This window comes from Somniosus microcephalus, chromosome 6 (genome assembly GCF_052327205.1).
Source record: "Somniosus microcephalus isolate GS21.2 chromosome 6, FLI_Smic_1.0, whole genome shotgun sequence".
Taxonomy (NCBI): domain Eukaryota; kingdom Metazoa; phylum Chordata; class Chondrichthyes; order Squaliformes; family Somniosidae; genus Somniosus; species Somniosus microcephalus.
This window is the reverse complement of record NC_140992.1, coordinates 86,996,426-87,015,155: the sequence shown is the minus strand read 5'-3', so window position 1 is coordinate 87,015,155 and position 18,730 is coordinate 86,996,426. Positions and strand designations below refer to the sequence as shown.

General features: G+C 46.4%; 1 long non-coding RNA gene across 1 annotated transcript in view; it reads left to right on the top strand.

Annotated features, from left to right (window-relative positions):
• The first annotated feature begins 8,935 nt into the window (after positions 1-8,935).
• The window catches only part of LOC147115862 (uncharacterized), a 31,726-nt gene continuing 21,931 nt past the window's right edge, over positions 8,936-18,730 (top strand). The window contains exon 1 of the long non-coding RNA XR_015078591.1: positions 8,936-9,120. This is a non-coding gene — a long non-coding RNA (uncharacterized LOC147115862). The remainder of the gene's footprint in view (positions 9,121-18,730) is intronic.

Below are 18,730 nucleotides of genomic sequence, written 5' to 3'. Positions count from 1 at the left end.
TGAACAGGTGTGGAGGGCAGTCACAGGAGCTCGGACGATAGTCAACCAATGATGGTGATGAAATATAATATATTCTTACATTTTCAAAGATCTTGGCCTAGAAATTCAGTTGTTAGCGCCAGCCGCTAGCGCCTTAGGAGGAGGAGAAGTGGGGCGCTAAGCGGCTAGCGCCCGGGTGCGGCGCAATCTGCACCTCTCGCGAACTTCACTCAAGATTTAGCGGTGGCGCAAAACTGCAGCACCTGCTCAGCTGCGCGCGCAGGTCCTGACGTCATTTCATGGTGCAACGCCCTTGGTGTGCCCCAAACCGGAACTTCAGTGGCGCCGCCCTTCTGTGCGCCTGGCGCCCCCAGCGACTGGTAGAGGGGAACGGTTCCCAGCCGCTGCGGGGCGCGGGGGGCGCTATTTAAAGGGGACTCCTCCTGCATTATAAGTGGCAGCCATTTTGTGCCAATCCTTCTGTATGAGAGACGGATATTTGGAGAGAGTCAAAGGGAGAGAGCTTTCTGCTTTGACTCAGCGCTCGCACAGGTACTTCTGGCTTCAGGCCAGAGCTTTGCACTTGGATTTAACTTTCAGTGCCATAGCCTTGAGTCGCCACATATAATGGGGGCTGCAATGGGTGGAAACGTTGGGCTTCTCCATTGCATTCAAAGGGCTCAGAGATGCCGTGAGAGAGTGCCAGTCATGGCCAGACAGAGAAGGGCCAACAGGCGTCGGCACAGGAGGCCTTAGCCACCCAGGGTATACCGCCAGCAGTTCTCATATCTGAACATGTCTGAGGAGCAGTGTGTTCGGAGGCTGCGATTCAGAAGGGAGGTGGTCATTGAGATCTGCCACCTGCTTCGCAGAGATCTGCAGCCACAGCTGAGGAGCAGGACGTCTCTGTCGGTGGCAGTGAAGGTGACGGTTGCTCTCAACTTCTATGCCACCGGCTCCTTCCAATCCGCTACTGGGGACATTGCCAACATCTCCCAGTTCGCGGTACATTGCTGCATCCGCTAGGTGACCAATGCCCTTTTCAGAAGGAAACGTCAGTACATCTCCTTCCCCATGACCCTGGACAAGCAGCAAGAGCATGCAATGGGATTTGGAAGAATAGCGGCCTTCTCCATGGTCCTGGGCGTAGAACTGATGAACCAGCAATGGTCAGGCCTTGCTTCAGGGCTGCAGTGTGCAGGGCGTGCCAGCCAAACTAATCGACCCTCCCCCTTTAAGAGCTGATCGGCGCCAGCGTGTCTGCCTTCAATCAGCAACTCGCCGCACCTGCGCTGCGCCAGCCCTCGGTGTTAGCGCCTCGGCTCGCCGGCTTAGCGCCTTATGATAGTCATGCATCGCCTGCTTTAGCGCAGCAGCAACCTCTTGGGGCGATGCAACTCAATTTCGGCGAAGGTGGCGCTAAGTTGCGCCGGGCGCTAAATTTAGCGAACGCCCGGCTGTAGCACCCCAAACGTGGCGATACTGAATTTCTAGGCCCTTAATTTAGAGGCTATTTACATACCACTACTATAGATGAATGTTCAATCTGTCAAAGAACATGTCAAGTATGTTCAAAAGAAACAACGTACAATAATTCCAAAGCAGGGGATTGATTTATTTACTGTTAGTTTATCATTCTTTCTTCATTTTGCAATATGTATTGATTTATTTTGTAAAAAATTGTAAAAATGTCAACCAGTGGTAAATTGTGGAGCTATTCCCATCCTCCCAAAAGCCTCAATTTGGATAAGATTCAGCAGGTGGTAGAAACTTAGCTCACCTTTTGCCTTCCAGCTGTAAGATGGTATGGAGATTAAACATAATTTGACTTGTTCCCTTCACAGCGCTCTCCCCATATACTTTGAATATTTTGATTCTGGAAGGAAAAGGTACTTCAATGTCTTAATCTTTTTACTAAATAAAAATGTTGAGCTTATTTATTTTATTCTTGGAAGTAATTTTTCACTGCCTCTATTTTCTTTTAAATTATTAGCTTCTTTCTCCATTCTATCCTTTCCCCTTACTTTGGATATAGGAGCATATGAAATGTGAAAAGGCTATTGAGCCTATTGTGCCCACCTCTCTTTGCAATGTGCGGCTGCCAAAAGATTCTCCCAAACTTACTTAATCCCCTGCTGAAGCTGAATAACCATAGGGAAAACTTCCAAGAAGAGAAAGCTGAAATTTCATCCTTGCCTTGCAAGTGATTGAGTCAAAGTTCCAGGGTAGCAATCTAGCAACAGGATCTACATTACTGAACTTAACCAGATGCATTCCAAAAGGGCTGCACGCATTGCACTGCATGAAGTATTTGATCGTTTGAGTCTATAGTTGTGCTTAAACCCTGTAATTCCATCCTTAACTGGACAGCACCTTTTTAGTTGCTAAAGCATAAAATGCTTTTGTTTGAATTCTATTCCAAGTATTTATTGCTCTGCAAGCGGTGGGGAGGGGAGGGAAATCTCATCTGATTTGAGACTTGCCAGTTTTAGATTTATATTCCTTATCTCTCCAATAATATTCCAAGTTATTAATGCTTAAATTCTACGCTAATTATGCTTTTTTAGCATTTAAAGACCTAGATCATGTGCCCCTACCACTCAATCTATTCTCTAATGAAAATACATTCAGTTTTGTGAATCGATCTTTTTACAATTTAAAAGCTTTAAGTTTTGGTAGGTTTTTAATCAGTCTTCTCCGAACTCTCTCCAGTGAATCCATGGCCTGGAGTTTCCGCTCGATTGCGTTGGTTTTTCGACGCCATTCGCCCGACATCGGCATAACCGGCGCAAAAAAAACGCGGAATTTTAAGCGCAATTTGCGTTCAACGCAACTCGAGTTTCTGCGATCTTTTGCGCCAGTTTTAAAAATATTGGCCTAGAAATTGAGTTTTGGCGCAGCCAGGGCTTTAGCGCCGGAAGTTAGTGCCGGAGCTAAGTCGCGCTGGTCGGGCCCAAAATTCAATAGTTCTGCGCCCAAACGGCTGCCGGCGCTGCTGAGAGGTGTTTGCGCCTGAAAACTGGCGCTACGTGCGGAATATCAGCGCTATTCCGGCGCTGCGGCGCGACAGGTTCGGGAAGTGCAGGCCTCCTCCTTCCCTTAAGGAGGAGCTGCCTGCACCCGGCCGCGGCCCGCGAAAATCGTTCTAAAAATGAGCCCGGCACCTCGGACAAGTGCCGGGCTTGCTTCTGTTCCGGGGGGGGGGGGGAAGTCCGGGGAGGGAGCTGCGGCCAGGCGGCCGGCGGGAAAGCGGCCGGCCGCCGCGGGGCCTTTAATGCGCCGGCGCAAAGTCAGGTAAGACTCTGTTGCCAGAGTCTTAGTTGCGGCTGCCACGGGCGAGGCGGCCGCAACTGAATTTCGGCGCTGGGGCCCGTCGCCATGGCAACCGGGACGCTGCGCACACCGATGACGTCATCGGTGCCGGCGCAGCGCTACCGGTCTAGCGCGGCGGAAGGGCCCCAGGCAATTTCGGCGCCGGCGCCAATTGCAGCGCTAGGCCCTCTAGCGCCGCAAAAGCGGCGCTAAGGCAACTCAATTTCTAGGCCATTGTGCTGGAAGCAGGCCCCGCCTTCAAAATTGGCCACGCCCCCCAGGGTGAATTAATCATCACTGGGAGTTTCTGCTAATCGCACCCGTTTGTAGGCCTTTAGGAAAGCTTTAAAAGTTATGCTGGTTTTTTTGGGCGCAAGGACACTAAAAGGTACGGTTTAAAAGCTTTTAAATGTGATTTTTGTTTTAATTTACTAAGAAACTGACTAATGTACCCCAATATAACTAGAAAATAGTTTTTGTTTTAAATGAATTTCAGTAATTTAAAATCAGGTTAGTTCTATTACACTGTGATTAAAAATGTATTTTTTGTGATAAACCCATTTTCAGCTGTTTTAATCAAACTTTACCAAGTTACCACTTTTAAATATATGAAGGAAAATGTTTTAAAGCAAAATTATTAAAAAATACGTTTTAAAACGTTACCTGATTGTGCTGTTTCATGCCAGATTTTGTCTACGGCGATATGCAAATGAGTTTAGCGCAATTTTGGGTGCTATTTGCGTCTGAATCGGCAATTGCGTCCAAAGCGGAAACTCTACCCCATATCTTTTTGAAAGTACATTGATGACTGGCTAAGCAAGAAAAATACAATAATTGGTCAGCAATTAGATCTTGTAAGACCACTGAACCAAGTTGCATGTGGTAGATGGTTCTGATGGAGTCTTGTCGAATTGACAGATGAGCCTCTGTTGTTGTGGGTGCGCTGATGGGAGAAGAGCCCAATCCTTGAAGCACATATACGGCTGCACATATCGTATTGAAAGCCAGATGAGGTGGATAGATGAGTTGCCTTGTGTGCCAGGTGCTTGGCAGCCAGATCTCGAATCCTCTCAGCCTCAAAAGCATTCAAACCAACCAGGCAGACACGATCCCATCATGGTCTGTCGGTGGCTGTATTTCCCAGGTGTTGGGGTTAATATTGCAAGATTTCAAGGTGACCTTTAGTGTGTCTTTATAGCGGTTTATCTGCCCACCTCTATTGTGATTGCTGCTTGTATTTCTGCCTCATTTGGTATCTACACATGAGTAAGCAATAGTCTATTCACTACAGATTTACAGAATATATGGAAAATTGCGTCTTTTAAACAATGTTTTATCGACAAAGAACTTGGTTAGATTTTCCTCTTTGGGTGCCTGTCAGGCACAACGTATCTGAGATGTGCTTCCTCTTGTCAGAGGAGGGGAGCATTCAGATTTCATGGTTCAGACAATTTGTACGGTCCGAGTGCACACCCACCACAGGCCCACTCCCTGGCTGAGCCTAGCTCCAGAAAGCAGGGCAGTGAACAGCAGCATAGCTACAGTCCTGTTGTGCTTCTGGCTGGTGGTGGAGTGTGGGTAGAGGAAGTTATCTTCTAAAATCTTCTCCTATGGCTGTTGGATCTTCGGGCTGCTCCTTACAGATCCTTTGTTCCCAGCGCAAGCCCTAGTGCTGGGTTTCTGACTGGGGCACCCAACAGTCAGAAGAGAAAAGTGAGGTGGAAGGCTGAAATGCCCTTCCCATCTCATTAGCTTTGCAATGCTGGAACTTTGGCTACTCCAGGTACAGATTCAGTAAGGTACCTTTGGGCTGCCCCAGGAAATCTTGGGGCAATACATTGGAAACCTGACATGATTGGTCTCCACCGCTTTTTCCTCTTTGCAGTGCCGAGGAACGAAACATTCTCTGGACACAATTTAAAGGAAAATCCATCCTTGGGCCAGAAATTCAGTGGGCTTTGCGCCCAGTTACCGCCCAAAGAGGGCTTCTGCGCAAGTGTAAGAGGGTGCGCTGATATTCAGCGCTGCGGTAATGGCGGCGGTAGCCGGTAGCGCTGCGCCGACACCGATGACGTCATCGGTGTGCGCAGTGCCCCGGTTCCGCCCCGCCTCCGGCCCAAACCCCATATTTAGTTGCGGCCGCCTCTTCTGCAGCGGCCGCAAACAGCGATTGAAAAACGGGGCCGTACTGCTGCGCTACTGGGGCGCTTTAAGGTGGAGGTGCGGCCGGCCACTTTTTCGGCGGCCGCCTGCCCGCACCTCCTTCCCCGGCCTCCTCCACCCCCCCCCCCCGCGGCATTGCCGGCTGCTTTCCGCGAGCCCGGCACTTCTCCGTGGTGCCGGGCTCATTTGCCAGCACAATCCAGCGGCGATCTCGCTGTTGCAGGCACCTCCCCCTTAAGAGAAGGAGGAGGCCTGCAGTACCGCAGCCTGCCGCTCCGCAGCGGGTGGCGCAGCGGGGCCTACAGCGCAGAAATTCAGTTTCTGCGCCCCAAGCGGGGGCGGGCACACCCTGGAATAGCGCCCGGCTCCGACTTGGGGCACAAAAGCCGAATATCTGACGGGCGCACCTGGCTCCGCGCGCAGCGCTAACTTTTGGGCGTTAGCCTGCTGGCAGGCCTTAACTGAATTTCTAGGCCCTTGTATTTTAAAACATTCTATTAGATGAATCAGAGTTCAAAACTAAGGCTGGGGAAGTTTCATATTCATTTACTAATTCTGCAGCATGAAAATAGGTGCTTGATCACAAAGGGATTATTTCAATCCATTACTTGAAGAAAGGCAGGACACCAACTTTCCTCTGTAAATTATCTAGAGAAATGTCTATTCTTCCACATTGTGCTTACAAGTTTTTGAGTTCAAATGTTGCACAGATGGTGGAACATATTCCAGAAGAGCAGTAATTCCAAAATTGAACTGATAGCTGTCTCTCATCCTTGCACATTAATCTACCCAACTTCTGACAGAGAGTGAATCCCTCTAGCCTATTGATGACAATGAGGGAAAACAGAAGAGGAAGAATGACAATGAAGGGAAACACCTGGGAAGAACGAGCCAGGAATAATCGTGCTATTTTCACAGGTGTTAATGAGAAAGGAAAGATGGCAGTTTGTATTTTGCCTCTTTCAGATTTGTAGCATTATCTGAAATTGTCATTTATTTCTTGTTTACAGTCACCTACTGTGTGGACGTTTTCATCCATTAAAGCAGTTGCATCCATCAGATGATTCATCTACTTCAGTCTGAACCGCATACCTGAAAATTGCAGCTGTTTAGTTTGTGCATTTGTTTGCAGTGCTCCAAAATAGTTTCTGTCAAAAAGACAAAGCTGTGTTCAGTGAACAGTACAACCCTATAATATGTATAAAATTCATTCTACCCAACAATATTTTTATGCCTTTTGCAACCTATGATTTGGAAGAAATGGCTCAAACTTTTATGAACTCAGTGTTGTAAATCACATCCAAATGTCATTTCTAAAGATGGGGTTTCATCAAGTTTATTATATGTATGCAGCACAAGGCATTATAGGCATGTTTCTAATTCCAATTTCATACCACAGAGACAAAGCTCATTGTACTTGTGTCTGTAAAAACAAGGTAATCATACAGCTTTGGTAACAGAATACCGATCTTAAAAGATGTAACTTTACTCTTCAGATCTAGAATAATTTTTAAATTGAAAGATCTGAAGCTCGAGGAACCATTGTTTATGTTAGATGACCATACAGAAGTATAGCTTTGGTTTTCTTTTCCTACCATCTATATGTTGTATTTTGACCAAATTGCTGCTTGTATTGCTCAAGTATAACTATTCAAGCACAATGTTGAGATGGAGTAAAGTTTAATTAAAGTCCCAGGGATATGAATTACAATTCTGGACCACACTAATTATTTGCTGTATCTTTTCCAATTTGCCCTACCATGGGCAGTTGATTGATCTGGATCAGTCTTGCAACATAAGTACTTATGAGAAAAATGGCAAAGAATAAATTGGCTACATCTGTTTGATTGGGAACATTGCAATTTTCAAAAATGTCAGGATGTGATGCCTGTTAGTGTGGCGCCCAATTTTCATTAGCCAATTCTATACAAGAAAGGGCCATTCTACTTAAGTGTTCCATTAAACGTTACTAGCAAGTATTTTTTCTAGTGCTGCCTCCTAAGCAATGTAACTTTGACCATTGTTTTGCTGGTAAGAAATTCTTACTTGAGAAAAAGAAATATAAAAATATTAAGAATGTCATCATCAGAATTCTATAGCTTGGGAGCTAAAGGTTGTACTGTTGAAACAATAGCCAGTTTAATGCATTCAGAGAGGCATTAGAATCCACCACAATTTTGTATAAAAGTAATATAATTCATGCTGGTTATAGTTCCATGGTCAGTGGCCAGTCTATGGTACCTTGCCTTAGTAGGTGTTTCTCATGTGAGCCTTACAGTGAGTGTTGGTGAGCCATTGTACAATGTGGCCCATTTAGAACTGAGCTCGGTTCTGTCCCTATGCAGTGTCCAAGAATGATCCTTGTATACCAATCAGAAGTGGAAATGCTAACAATGTTTCTCCTTTACAAGGTAAGTGATGGAAAAACTATTGTGCTGGGATGCAGACCAGCCATGGGATTGAGGAATTGGGCAGGGGAGAGGATGTTGATATTTTCACCCAATCAGTAGTTCTGAAACACATTTAAAGTATAATTGGGTGATTTTCAGAATCAATAAGCACTTGGTCTGTGATGGAAAACCAATATATGATGTACAGCTGAATGCAAAGGTCTGTTATTATATTGACACTGCTGGACCTATTCATCCTACTGGCTAACTAACTGGATTACACAGGCACTGAAGCTATAATGGAGTTAATAGAGATGATATTAGGGTACCACATGCCTTTGATGTGGCATTAGTCTTAAATTATAAAGAGCAAAACTGTATATACATAGAGACTTTGTTTTAGCTAAATTCAAATGCTTCTGTGGTTGTATATATCAATATTTGAAAAGGCAGTCTGATCGAAAAGTTATGATAGATCAGTAACATCAAAGATGGTAGGAATCAGAGTATCAAACCTTCTATATGAAGAATGTACTTTGAAAACCTTCCAAAAACATTGTTATTGTACTCCCATCTTTGATGTTTACTGATTGTCCCACCCACCTCTTGATTACAAACAAGAGTTTATATTTTGTAAAGGAACCACTTGTGGCAACATAAGGGCTTTAAAGTTCTCCATGCATGATTTTGTTTTAAAGGAATTCAGTGTTTAAATGCTAGCCAGTGTCATTTGTGGTTCAAAGCAGGACAAAAGGCTGAGTGAGCTCCAAAATGGGGAGAATGCAGATTTGGAAGTTCTCTGGATTTCCTGGAACTGATAAATCAGTAATGATGTCACACAATCCATATTTACACTGCACCACAGATTATGTCAATAGTTCTGCCCCACACAGAGGTGCTGCTTACAATGTCACCACACTGTCATGTTGATTTCCTAGATATATGGAAAAAGAATACACTGCGATATTCCAGGCCAGTAGTTCAGTCCAATATCAAACCAATTCCACATTTTGACTATGCCCTGGGTCAATGCCAGAATACAATTTCATGCATCTAGTTTTGTTTTTCCCATTTGCTGTTTCTCTTTTGGATTCGAACGTTCCACCATTTTGTTACTCTCAGATTTCTGAAATATTGCTGGCTTTGGGATGAATGGGAAATTTAATATAATTTTGATCCAAGGCTAAAAGATGTTTAGTTAGGTTATATGGAACTAAGAATGTAACTGACTCAAATTCATTGAAAACCTCTGCATGTCAAACTTTATTTGAAACAGGTTTGGAAAGTTAATTATTATTTTCAATAATGTCTTTGCTTCAACTGTATACGTTTACTACTCAAAATAGATTGTCTTCTGAATACAGTAGAGCAATATCAGGTTTGTTTTGTATTTTTGAGTGTTTACATACCACAGATGAGCTGGAGCTCATGTTCATACTCACTTAAAATATTAAAGTACATTTAAAAACTGTTCAAAGGGGCAGTGCCATCATTTTGAATCACATGAATCTCTGTACAGTCTAGCTATCCATGTAATGATTTATACATCTCTTTTTTGTTCTGGCATCTGAAATTGGCACTCTGATTGTGAGCCACATGTTTAGTTCCATAGCCTTTGTCATTTACTAAAAGGAGATTTCCATTAATTGAAGAGAAGAAACTGGCACTTACTGGCATCATGTACCACCTGCACATTAGTAGAATTGTTACAATAATAGTGTGAATTTGCACAACCCGCTGATCTACTTTGTCTCCTGGTCACCCAATTTAAAATTTTCATCCTTGGGTTTAAATGCCCTCATGGCCTCATCCCTCTCTATTTCTGTAACTTCCTCCAGCCCTACAACCTCCCTCTCCCCCAAGAACACTCTGATCCTCTGTCTCTGGCATCTTGTGCCTCCACCCTTCCCTTCGCCCACAATTGGTGGCCGTGCCTTCAGCTCCCTAGGCCCCATGCTCTAGAATTCCCTCCCTAAACCCCTCTGCCTTGCCGTCTCACTCTCTCTTCCTCTAAGACCCCCTTAAAACTCACTTAAGTTTTAGTCACTCTTCCTATTTCATTTAATTACACCTCTCTGAAGTGCCTTAAGACATTCAGCTACCTTTAAAGATACAGGCCTAGAAATTCGGTTGGCAGCGCCAGCGATTAGCGCCTAAAGAGCCCGAGAATTGGGGCGTTACCCAATTTTCGGGCGGGCGCTGTGAATATAACGCCACCTCCCATATTGAGTATGATTTTAGCGTCGGCGCTAACTCTTTGCACGCGCCCGTGGGCGCAGGCAGATCATGACGTCATTTCAGTGTGCAACGCCATTTTTGCGCCCCGGACCGGATATTCGGTGGCGCCCGCAACCTTTCCGCCTGGCGCTATTAGTGACAGTTGGATGGAGCGTTCCCAGGCCCTTCTCGGACTCGGGGGGCGCTATTTAAAGGGGACAGCACTAGTATAAAAGCTGCAGCCATTTGGGCTGGCCATCCTGATCGTTGCTGGAGAGAATTGCTGACCTTCTGCTGGACAGTAATTTTCTCATTGAGCCTTCGGTGGCACTGGCACTGGCAGCTTGAGGGCCCGGCTCCCGAGCTGGTGATGCAGCATCTGAAAGCAGGGAGGTGGAACAGTGGCTTTAGCAAAAGGACAGGTTCGCAGCAAGGGATGCCAGATTGCGGCAAGGCTATGACATGGGTCCACAGTGAGAAAGCATGCTGGCGGGGGGAACAAGTAGAAGGAGACAGTTGTAAGAGGTGAGAACCTTACCATCGCTGTCGACAATGGGGTCAGTAGCTGCAGTGGTTACAGGGCCACTCAGACGTCCTCCAAGAATCTGGTGGACTCTCTCCTCGAGATCCGTGAGAGTGACCACTTGTGGAGGTCCTCCACCGGTGCGAAGCTGGTCTTTGCCAATCCTCGCCAGCATGGACTGCAGGGGAAAGGAGGGGAAGTTATGTTACCTGATGCCCTGAGTGATCATCTCATGCCCCCCATGGTGCAAGAGCCCTTACATGACGCCCTGAGTCAAATGTGCATGTGTGTGCCCAGAAAGGGCCATGGGTGCTTGCTGGCAGATGGCCAATGGGGCACAGGCCACCCTGTAGCCATAAAGTCAGGTGCAAATGAAGGGATGCAGAAGTTTGCAGAAACAACACCCACCCTCATGACCCGAGTGAGGTCGTTGAATTTCTTTCTGCATTGGACAGGGCTCCTGGTCACCATGCTGCTGGAGTTGACCCTCTGGCATACATCCCTCCAAGCTCATCGGTAGTCCTTATGATTCGGCCTCCTGCCATTGTCTGGGTAGAGAACATCTCGCTGGCGCTCCACTGCAGCCACCAATTGCTCCAGAGCCTCATTGATGAAGCGCTCTGCTCTCTGTCTCACCTTCTCCATCTGGTCCAAGTTTTTATCGCCACAGAAGGGCCTGCGCTGATTCTGAGGCCTGCAAGGCGCAGAGGGTGGATGCTGAAGCTGACTGACCCACCCCTTTAAGAGCTAGCCGGCGCCTGGAAGTCTCGTGGTCATCGGTAATTGAGAGCACCTGCGCTGAGCCCGTCCTCTCCGATATTGGGTTGCGCTGGAAGTTTAGCGCCTTAGGAGTCCCGTGTAACGCCTGAATTCGCGCCTCAATCACCTTTAGGGGCGATGCAACCCAATATCACGCCAGGCGGCGATAAGTTTTGTCTGGCTATAAACTTTGCGCAGCGCCAGTTCTAATGCCTCAAGCCGGGCTATACCCAATTTCTAGGCCACTATGTAAATGCAAGTTGTTTTTGTTATTTCCCTCCAGAATAGTAAAATGCAAATTTAGGACTTGGGCCAGAAAGTTGTTCTTCAGAGTGATCAAGACATGGAATAAACTCTTGGATAGCATAATGGAGGCAATAAACCTGAAAGCATTATATTCCTGGACAACTCTGTTCAAGGCTGGAAAGCCCCCACCTCTCCGTTCTTTTGTAATAACTCATCTTTAAATAATAATAATCAACTTCATGGCTCTTCTCTGCACTGCCTCTAGCAATTCAATGTCTGAATATAGTATTCAAAGTGTGGTCTGACCTGAACACTACAGTTTGAGCATGATTTCCACTAACCTGTACTGCTTTAGCTATGTAGTTCAACATTTTATTGGCATTGCAGATTGCTGCTGTCTTTGGTTAACTATATTGAGCATCAAGTCTACTTAAGAGTCTTGATTTCTTTCAACTTCATCCTTAGCTATTTCATAACCATTCATGGAGTATATGTTTTTTTTTGTTTCTTGCGTGATGTATCTTACAGTTGTCCACATTAAATTTCATACTCCTAATTTAGTATTGAATCATTCTGACCATGAAGGTATCATAGTCAATCCCTTGTGCATGTTGATTTAGTCAATTTCAGTAGGATCAGCATTCCTCCATTCTACTGGGAAGTGAAAAAAAAATCCAACCTGCTGTCCAGTGGCTCCCCACTATGCGTGCATATGTGGATGTTGGGTGATCAAAGAATTGGATTTGGTTGTAATACTTACCATTGTCAAATAGTCTGCTAATATTCAGTATCCAAGCTCAGACATGAAGAATGCCAATTGGACAAGACATCAGATGACCATTGAATCATATTCCAGCAGGAGTGAGTGCCTTTGGGGGATGGGAGTGAGGGAGGGAAGAGAGAACATGGTTACTTTCAATGCAAGGCATAATTGGTGTAAGCATAACATTTCAAATCCTCTTCAATCTGCCTACATAGGTCATGTAACATTTGTTTGAGATTTAAATCTCTGAATCATTGCATATCACACACATCAGTAAAACTACCATAATATTTGGAAATCCTGAGAAATGTTTCTTTTTCCACAGTACCCATGACTAGCATGTGAAAATATTTCCTACCTACATCTTATCTCAAAGTAAATCCTGTTCACCTATTCCTTTTTGACCTCAACTGGCACCCTATTCTCAAAACATTGATTGCAAATTCCTCATCCTTATTTACCAGCGCTTCCCACTCCAGTCCTATGTTCCACTCCTCCAATTCTGTGCATTCCCCACCCTCGCGCCACAAGTAGCCATCAGCTATCAACATTCTACGCTCTGGAACTCTCTTGCTAAATTCTTCACCTTGCTACATTTCCCTGCACCTTCAAAAGCCTCTGCAAAGCCTACCTCTTCAGCCTTGCTTTTTTCAAATCCCCTAGCTCTTTTCCAAACTCCTGCTTTGTGTCTGTCTCTCAACCCAGATTGAGAGGCTGGCTGGCTGGCTGACGTGCAGCACCAGGCCACAGCCAGGGAGAGAGGGGAGGGAGGGAGAGATTGTGGGTCAGAGAATTTGTCAGGGGGTTGGGGGCCCAATTGTGGTGAAGGAAGCAGGTTAGCTTGGTGGGCCGGGGGAAGCACTCCCACTCCTCCTGGCTCAGGAGCTATTGCTGGTGCTTCTTGCCTCACTTCAACTGCCGGATTTCCCGAGGCAGGGAAATCTGACCAGCAAGTGTTAAACCTCAAACACCGATAAATCTTGAGGCATGCAGCCTCATTATAATATTTAATTGGGGGACCCGCCTCCGGAGAGCAGGTTAGTTGCCCACCCCCCAACCGTTAAAACTGGAAGTGGGTGTATTGGAGGTGGGTTGAGGTTGGGTTTCCCATTTTTAAAATTTTAACCCCTTCCGCCCCCACCCATTTTAGGGGATTAAAATTGCCCCCCGTTGATCCTGTATCGTATCACTCATTCTATCTAACACCAGGACTCTTACAAGAAGGTTTTGTGAACAGAGTTGCAAAATGCCTCCATTATGCACATCAAAAATGCAGAGATGTACACAAAAAAAATGCACTGGCATAAGGAACTAATAGAGTACAGTGTACCTTCAATAGTGCACAATGCCTTTTCTGTGGTTAAAATATGGTGCCCACATGTGGTCATAGAGTTTAGCCTGATACTTGGCAATCTTGTGGCTGTTTGTTCAAAATTATTTGCTGTTGTGAAAGATTTTGGGGGAAAAATTCAGTATCGCCCCGTTTGGGGTGTCATTATCGGCCGTGCGCAAAGTTTAGCGCCTGGTACTAATTATCGCCCCCGACAGCAAACTTGGCTTTTATCGCCCTTGGAGGTGATTGGAGCGCTAAATCAGGCGCTTCACACCTGTCTTAAGGCGCAAAGGCCGAGGAGCGAGGCGCTACCTCAGAGCGCTGGCGAAGCAAGGAAGGGCAATTCAAAATAAACCTGCAAAGTGCTGCTCAGTACTCAAAACTCCTTCACACAGCGTTGAATCTCTCCAGAAGTCTCTCGCGCTCTCTCTCAGAATGCGTGGTGCAAAAATGTCACCAACAAAAAAAGGCAGGAAGCGGTCGCCTTTAAATAGCACTCCCCTAGTCCCTTTCTGACAGCATAACGCTCCCCTCAACCTGTCATTGCTAGCGTCAGGCGGTAAGGCAGGGGGCGCCACTCAATATCTGGTCCGGGGCACTAACGGGGCATTGCGCACTTGACTGACATCACAATCTGCCGGCGCAGGAGATCATGGCGGTAGCGTTTAGCTCCGCCGCAAAATGTCTAGTTAATTTCACGAGCGGCGCAAACATCGCCGCGCCCGGGCGCTAGTTGCTTTGCGCCCCATTAGCGCCCTCTTAAGGCACTAACGGGAGGCGCAAACAACTGAATTTTTCCCCCTTTGTTTTTTGTTTTGTTCAGGAAACTGCCTGGCACAGTGAATTTAATGGGCCAGATTTTGCGGTCAGTGGCAAACAAATGCCGCTAGCTGTTTGTTACACTTGCACTTGTCCATAGACTTTCTATGGGCTTTTGCACTGGAGGTTCCTGTCGGCCAACCATTCAAAAAGCACGGCTTTCTCTACAGAGCATCTGAGACCTGGGTGAACAGGGCAAGTAACTATGTATCTCCTTAACCAATCGTTAATGAGCAGTGAAGAGTCTGAACCAGGAAGTGTCAGTTGGAATATTTAACTCAATGTCCATCGGGTACAGAAAGCAAAATAAAGAGGGAAAGAAATATGGGATTGAGAGAGAGAGCGATAAAAGAGATAGAAACAAAAAGTTTTAATAAGTATTAATTTTTTTTTAATCTCCAACAATAATTAAAATCTGAAGTATTGCGAGTCCACACTTGTAAAAGTTAATTTTCAGTGTTCGAGAGGTTGTTTGGCAGTAATTATGATGTATCATGCCGTTAAAGGGGTACTTACATTGGAATGGACAAGCCCTAACTTTTTCTGGTGCATTTAATCTGTATCCATGAGGTAAGTATAGCAACTTCACGCCATTCAATGTATTTGAATGGTGAGTCAGATGGTGAGATACCGTTACCGCGCAGCTTTTGGAGGAGCAGGCGTTTCATAGAGTCATGGGCCTAGAAATTCGGTGAAGCCCCAAACGGGGAGCCAAGCTCACCTGGGCGCCGGAATTACCGCTGCGATCGGAGCCGTTGCGCCCGCCGGAAATTCAGCTTGAGCACCCCAAGAGGGACGTGGGGCGCTGCTCGAGGCGCCCCGCGTCCCTCTTGGGGCGCTGAAACTGAATATCGCAGCACAACGTGCCGCAGCACCACGGCGCGCTGCGGTACTGCAGGCCTTCCTCCCCTTCTTAAGGGGGGGGCCTGCACCAGCGCGATGACCGATCGCGAGTGCCGGCAAAAGAGCCCGGCACTGAGAAGTGCCGGGCACTCGGGACACAGCCGGCACTGCCCGGGGGGATCAGGAGGCCAGGGACGGAGGTGCTGGCAGGCGGCCACCGAAAAAAATGGCCGCCCCGCACCTCCACCTTAATTTGCGCCACTACCGCCACAGGTAGGCCCCGTGAACGGGGCGCGATTTGCGAATGGCGTTACAGAGGCGGGCGCTACCAAATATCGGGATCGGGGCAGTAGCGGGGTGCTGCGCACACCGATGACGTCATCGGTGGCGGCGCAGCGCTACAGGCTAACGCCGCCATTAGCGCCCCGCTAAATATCTCAGGAGGCGTGGCCAGTGGCGCTAAAGGCACTGAGTGCCCTCTTTAGGCGCTAACTGGTGGCGCAGCCCACCGAATTTCTAGGCCATAGAGTCATAGAGTTATACAGCACAGAAAGAGGCCCTTTGGCCCATCGCGTCCACACCGGCCATCAAGCCCTGTCTAATCTAATCCCATTTTCCAGCATTTGGTCCATAGCCTTGTATGCTATGGCATTTCAAGTGCTCATCCAAATGCTTCTTGAATGCTGTGACGGTTCCTGCCTCAACCACCCTTTCAGGCAGTGAGTTCCAGAATCCAACCAGCCTCTGGGTGAAAAAGTTCCTCCTCAAATCCCCTCTAAACCTCCTGCCCCTTACCTTGAATCTATGCCCCCTTGTTATTGACCCCTCTACTAAGGGAAAAAGTTCCTTTCTATCTACCCTATCTATGCCCCTCATAATTTTGTACACCTCAATCAGGTCCCCCCTCAGCCTTCTCTTCTCCAAGGAAAACAACCCCAGCCTGTCCAGTCTTTCTTCATAGTTGAAGCGCTCCAGCCCAGGTAACATCCTGGTGAACCTCCTCTGCACCCTCTCCAAAGCAATCACATCCTTCCTATAGTATGGCGACCAGAACTGCACACAGTATTCCAGCTGTGGCCTAACCAGCGTTTTGTACAGCTCCATCATAACCTCCCTGCTCTTATATTCTGTGCCTCGGCTAATGAAGGCAAGTATCCCATATGCCTTTTTAACCACCTTATCCACCTGTTCTGCTGCCTTCAGGGATCTATGTACATGCACACCAAGGTCCCTCTGATCCTCTGTCTTTCCTAGGGTCTTACCATTCATTGTGTATTCCCTTGCCTTGTTAGTCCCTCCAAAATGCATCACCTCACACTTTTCAGGGATAAATTCCATTAGCCACTGTTCCGCCCATCTGACCAATACATCTATATCGTCCTGCAGACTGAGGCTACCCTCCTCGCTATTTACCACCCCACCAATTTTCGTGTCATCTGCGAACTTACTGATCATACCTTTTACATTTACATCCAAATCATTAATGTAGACCACAAACAGCAAGGGACCCAGCACCTATCCCTGCGGTACCCCACTGGACACAGGCTTCCAGTCACAAAAACTACCTTCGACCATCACCCTCTGCCTTCTGCCACTAAGCCAGTTTTGGATCCAATTTGCCAAGGCACCCTGGATCCCATGGGCTCTTACCTTCTTGACCAGTCTCCTGTGCGGGACTTTATCGAAAGCCTTACTGAAATCCATGTATACCACATCCACTGCACTACCCTCATCCACACACCTAGTCACCCCCTCGAAAAATTCAATCAAATTGGTCAGACATGATCTTCCCTTGATGCAGCCATGCTGACTATCCCTGATTAATCCTTGCCTCTCCAAGTGGAGACTAATTCTGTCCCTCAGAATTTTTTCCAATAATTTCCCTACCACTGATGTTAGGCTCACTGGCCTGTCATTCCCTGGTTTATCCCTACTACCCTTCTTGAATAATGGTACTATGTTAGCTGTTCTCCAGTCCTCTGGCACATCCCCTGTGGCCAGAGAGGTTTTGAAAATTTGTGTCAGAGCCCCTACAATCTCCTCCTTTGCCTCACACAGCAGCCTGGGATACATTTCATCCGGGCCTGGGGATTTATCCACTTTTAAGCCTGCTAAAACCGCTAGTACCTCCTCCCTCTCGATGCTAATATGTTCAAGTATATCACAGTCCACCTGCCCAATTTCTATGTCTACATCATCCTTCTCCATAATGAACACAGATGCAAAAAATTCATTAAAAACCCCACCTACATCTTCTGGCTCCACACACACATTGCCACTTTGGTCCCTAATGGGCCCTACTCTTTCCCTAGTTATCCTCTTGCCCTTAATATACTTATAAAACACCTTAGGATTTTCCTTTATTTTGCTCGCCAGTGTTATTTCATGGCCCCTCCTTGCTCTCCTAATTTCTTTTTTAAGTATCCCCCTGCACTTTTTATACTCCTCTGGTGCTTCCTCTGTCTTTCATCCTTTGTATCTGCCAAAAGCCCTCCTTTTTTTCCTAATCCATTCTCGTATATCCCTTGACATCCAAGGTTCCCTGGGTTTGTTGGTCCCACCCTTGACCTTTACGGGAACATGTTGCCATTGTACTCTCTCAATTTCCTTTCTGAAAGACTCCCATTGCTCCGATGTGGATTTTCCTACAAGTAGCTGATCCCAGTCCACTTTGGCCAGATCCTGCCTTATCATATTAAAATCGGCCTTCCCCCAATTTAGAACCTTTATTTCTGGTCCATCTCTGTCCTTTTCCATGACTACCTTAAATCTCACCGAATTATGGTCACTGTCACCAAAGTGCTCACCTACTAACACTTCTACCACTTGCCCGGCCACATTCGGACAGCAACTTCCTGATTTCAATGTTTAACTGCGCATGTACGATTGCTGTCCGATTTCCACGTAAATAAAGGTGTGCGCGCTGTTATTTCTACAGCAAAATCTGGCCCATTATGCCTGTTTCAACCAAATGTAAATTCTTCCCCCCCACCCCCCAAAAAAAACCATGCATGCACCATACCTAGTTGGCTGTAGGAGTTTTCAGTTTGGTGTTGGAATCTCCAGGATAAAATCTAGCTGTCTGTGATTTTTCAGAACACCAGCAGAAGCCCTGAGGGACAATATTTAATGTAATTAAAATCATTTCTCAATAGCTATCACAATTTTTACCTTGCTTGTTGCTGGAGCTTTTAGAAACTTAACTTAACTAAAAACAAACACGCCCTGCTTTCCACTGAAGCACTTTACAGGTTATTCTGTTCCCTTTCTGGCCTGTATGTCTTTTTACCCTCTCCTTTCCCCTTCTGTTCCTTTTCAAATTATGTTCATCTGTAATACCTTTCAATTTGGATAAAGGGCCCATACCTGAAACATCAAACATG